The sequence below is a fragment of the Chrysochloris asiatica genome, unplaced genomic scaffold (genome assembly GCF_000296735.1).
Source record: "Chrysochloris asiatica unplaced genomic scaffold, ChrAsi1.0 scaffold00085, whole genome shotgun sequence".
Lineage (NCBI taxonomy): Eukaryota > Metazoa > Chordata > Mammalia > Afrosoricida > Chrysochloridae > Chrysochloris > Chrysochloris asiatica.
The window spans coordinates 13168117-13173219 of NW_006408603.1; the positions used below are offsets into that span (position 1 = coordinate 13168117).

Below are 5103 nucleotides of genomic sequence, written 5' to 3' on the forward strand. Positions count from 1 at the left end.
ACAACAACAAGCAACACAAGGTATATGCTAATATGAATAGAATCAACCAATACATTTATTAATGGTTTCTTCTGAGTTATTTATGATAATATGACTAATGATGTTATATGATTTGTCTACCAGATGGTGGAAACACACTATTCTACTCTTCAATTCATTTCTTGTCACAGCCCATTCTTCACTTTAATCTTATTTTAATTTCTTCCTTTAGTATGAGGTTGATCATAAAATTATAGATGTTATAGATAGAGTGGGGCTGAAAGATGAGGTAAAACTATAGTAGAATTGAAATGGTTAAAGATTTAAGGTTTCTTTTTTGTTGTTGTTCACTTCTAAATTACCATGTCAAAAACACTTGATTAAAATGATTGTGTGGAAATTTCTTTGATACCAATAAACTGCTGTATCACTTCAGCCTTGTTAAATGTCATGCTCCCAAGGTGAAGAGTAAGATAAAATTCACAAATGTTTGTTGTTGTTCTAGGTGTCATCGAGTCGGTACCAACTCATAGTGACCTTATGCACAGCAGAACGAAACATGCTCGATCCTGGGCCAACCTCACTACTGTTGCCACACTTGAGTCCATCGATGCTGCCACTTGGCCAATCCATTTGTTGGGGGTTTTCCTCTTTTTCTCTGACCCTCCACCTTATCAAACATGATATCCTTCTCAAGTGACTGGTCCCTCCTGACAATATGTCTGAAGCATGAGAGATGAAGTTTGGCCATCTTGGCCTCCGAGTAACACTCTGGCTGCACTTCTTCCAAAACAGATCTATTAGTTCTTTTGGCAGCCCATGGCACTTTCAACATTCTCCTCCAACACCATAACTCAAAGGCATCAATTCTTCTACAGTCTTCCTTATTCACTGTCCAGCTTTCACATGCATATGAGGTTATTGAAAATACCAAGGCTTGGGTCAGGTGCACTTTAGTCCTCAAGCTGACATCTTTGCTCTTCAACACTTTCAAAAGGTCTTGTACAGCAGATTGCCTAAAGCAATACGTTGTTTCATTTCGTGACTACTGCTTCCATGAGTGTTGATAGTTTATCCAAGAAGAATGAAGTCCTTGACAACTTCAATATTTTGTCCATTGATAAGAATGTTCTTTATCCAGTGGTAAGGATTTTTGTTTTCTTTACTTTGAAATGTAATCCATACAGAAGGCTGTGCTCTTTGATCTTCATCAGTAAATGTTTTAAGTACTCTTCACTTTCAGCGAGCAAAGTTGTATCATCTGCATATCACAGGTTATTAATGAGTCTTCCTTCAATCCTGTTGCCATGTTTTTCTTTATATAGCCCTGGTTCTCAGATTATTTGCTCAGCATACAGGTTGAATAAGTATGGTGAAAGAATACAACCTTGTCGCACACCTTTTTAAATTTTAAACCATTCAGTGTTTCCATGTTCTGTTCGAACAACTGCTTCTTGGTCCAGGTACAGATTCCTCATTAGCATAATTAAGTGTTCTGGAATACTCATACTTCACAGTGTTGTCAATAGCTTGTCATGATCCACACAATCAAAAGCCCTTGCGTAGTCAGTAAATATATTTCTGATAATCTCTACTTTCAGCCAAGATACATCAGACATCAGCAATGATATTTCCCTTGTTCCACAGCCTCTTCTGAATCTGGCTTGAACCTCTGGAAGTTCTTTGTCAATGTATGATTGTAGCCGTTTCTGTATTACCTTTAGTAAAACTTTACTTACATGGGATATCAAAGAGATTGTCTGATGATTTCCGCATTCCATTGGGTCATCTCTCTTTAGAATGGGCACAAATATGTATCTCTTCCAATCAGTTGGCCAGAGAGTTGTCTTCCAAATTTCTTGGCAGAGATGAGTGAGTGCCTCCTGTGTCACCTCACTTTCTTGAAAGATTTCAGTTTCTTTCCATCAATTCCTGGTGCCTTGTTCTTTGCCAATTCCTTCAATGCACCTTGAACTTCTTCCTTCAGTATCATTGGGTCTTGATAATATGCTACTTCATGAAATGGTTGAAGAATTGGTATGTCACCACAAATGTTAGGAATAGTTTTATTTATTTATTTATAACTTTTTATTGTGAATTGAGTGAAAATTTGCATAATAAATTGTTTTTCAAATCAATGACAAGGAAGTTGTCCAGAACAATTATGAGGCCCTTAACTATTTCTTCTGACGCTTTCCAGAATATAAGAACAATGAACTTTTCCTGACAGGAGAGAGCTATGCAGTCATTTGCATCCCAACGCTGGTGGTGTTGGTCATGCAGGACCCCAGCATAAATCTGCAGGGTCTGGCTGTGGGCAATGGACTTGCCTCCTATGAGCAGAATGACAACTCCCTGGTCTATTTTGCCTAATACCATGATTTCCTGGGGAACAGGCTCTGGTCTTCCCTCCAGACCAAGTGCGGCTCTCAGAACAAGTGCAACTTCTATGACAACGAAGACCCTGAATGTGTGGACAATGTGAACGAAGTGTCCCACACTGTGGGGAAGTCTGGCCTCAACATCTACAACCTCTATGCCCCCTGTGCCAGCGGGGTACCTGGTCGTGTCAGGTCTGAGAAGAACACTGTCGTCGTCCATGATTTGGGCAATCTCTTCACTTGCCCCCCACACAAGCACACATGGTATCAGGCACGGCTTCGCTCTGGGAATAAGGTGCACCTGGACGTCCTCTGCACCAACAGCACAGCTCTCTCCACCTACCTCAACAACCCTTAGGTGCGGAAGGTCCTACACATCCCCCAGCAGCTGCCTCGATGGGAAATATGCAACTTCCTGGTGAATTTGCAGTACAGCCGCATCTACCAGACCATGAACACCCAGTACCTCAAGCTGCTCAGCTCACAGTACTAGATCCTGATCTACAATGGAGATGTGGATATGGCCTGCAACTTCATGGGGGATGAGTGATTTGTGGATTCCCTAAACCGGAATGTGGAGGTGCAACGGCGGCCCTGGCTCGTGGGCTACTGGAACAGTGGAGAACAGGTTGATGGCTTCGTGAAGGAGTTTGAAAACATGACATACCTCACCATCAGGGGTGCTGGACACATGGTCCCCACCGACAAACCCCAGGCTGCCTTCACCATGTGATCCCGATTCCTGAAGAAAGAGCCATACTGATGACTTCGGGAGGCAGCACCCACAGCCTAATCCAGCTCTCAGCCTCTCTCCTGGCTGGGAAGACCCCGTTATGGAAATGTCCCTGCTTCAAAACCTCCTCCTCCTTCCCAGCATCCCAGAAGAACATAGTGCCTGGCTTAGACAACCCAACGGGAGTTAGCACTTTTATTTCTGCAGCAAATTCTGCCTATGGGGGCCTGGTCCTCTCCCCTTTATAGCAAATGCCTTCTAATGCACTGATCCCAACCCAGGAACCCAGCTAGGTTCAGAAGGACCCCTGAGGAGAGGGTTGGATACCCTGTCATTGATGTGATTGACTATAATTATGGAATTAAATTGATGCAAGTTAAAAAAAAAAAAGAAAGAAAAAGTCATGTACATTTTGTTTTGTGACATTGATTGCAATCCCCACCAGGTAACATTCCCACTTCCTCTCTGTGTTTACCATTTCCATTCATTCTTCTTTCCTATCCCTTTAGGCCTTCTGAGCTATATCTATAGGCATTGCTGTTCTTTTGATATGCTATGGTTGAACATTATACTGATTGCATATCTCCCTGCTGTTATTCACATTATAGGCTGTTTGGCTGAAAGTTGAGCCATGAGGATGAGATCAATTCCAGGCTTGAAGGATGACAGGGGCCACAGTTTCAAGGGTTTCACCAGTTTCTATCAGACAAGTTAATCTGGTCTATTTTATGATTGTGGTACCTCAATGTGTTTTGTTATGGCTAAGAAATGTTTATAACTTTACCCCCACTACTCTATTTCTACATGGATATATTTGTAGCATATGCGAATGCATATTCATTATGTATATATTGCTTACCCTATAACAACAACAACATACCTGTTCGGAGTCCTGGTGGGGTAATGCATCAGACTGCAAAGCCATTTGAACTGCAAGATTTGTGGTTCAAGCTCACCAGCTGCTCCTTGGAGACCGTAAACAGGGTCGTTATGGGTCGGAATCGACTCACTTAACAACAACATACCTGTTCAGCTGGCCTATCTGTCTGTGTATCCACTTATATATTATTGTTTGTTTTTACTGATATTACAAGGTGTTATATATAATAGTTTGAAGGGGTTTCATAAAGTTTGTACAAATGTGGAATTAAAAATAAAGGAATTCTTCCACAAACATTTTTGAAGTCCCCTTACATTTACCTCTGTTTTCTGAAACTCTTGTGCACTTCTCTGTGTTTCCTTTTGTCCTCATGTTATCGTACTGGTTGCCCCCTTATATATTGCCTTTCCCTTTGATGAAATCAATACAGAGTACTGGTGTGCTATTGAAGGATAAACACTGGATAACCACAAGGGGGGTGGTTCAAACTCACCAGCCACTCCTTGGAAACCCTCTACAGGGTCACTGTGAGCCAGAACCGAATCTCTGGCACTTAACAACTATCCACTTAATAATTTCCTTTCCTTTCTATCCCATCTGTGGTAACCATCAAACAATGCTTCTTCTGTATGCAAACCTTTCCTTGACTTTTTACAAGTTGATGTTGTTGTTATGTGCCATGGAATTGGTTCCGACTCATAGCGACCCTGTACAGGGTTTCTGCGGCTATAAATCTTTACGGGAGCAGAAAGCCTCATCTTTCTCCCGTGGAACAACTGGTAGTTTCGAACCGCTGACCTTTAGGTTCACAGCCCGATTCGTAACCACTACGCTACCAGAGCTGCTTAGTACTTATAAAATATTTGTCCTTTTATGATTGACTTATTTCAGTCAGCATAATGTTTCCAGGTTTGTCAATGTCATGAGGTATTTCACAGATTCTCAAGTATTCTTTAACATAGCTTGTTCATCTATTCATCTGTTGATGGGCACTTAGGCTGTCTCATTTCTTTGCTATTGTGAATAAGACTGTGATGAACATGGGTGTGCATATGTCTATACGTTCCATGGCTCTTAGTTTCTTATTTGTGGCTAAATATTTAGTAGTGGAATTGCTGGATCAAGTTGTA

At 41.4% G+C, this 5103-nt stretch overlaps 1 pseudogene; it reads left to right on the forward strand.

Moving 5' to 3' along the window:
- The first annotated feature begins 2112 nt into the window (after positions 1–2112).
- LOC102821569 lies at positions 2113–3123 on the forward strand (annotated as a pseudogene).
- Positions 3124–5103: the final 1980 nt, after the last annotated feature.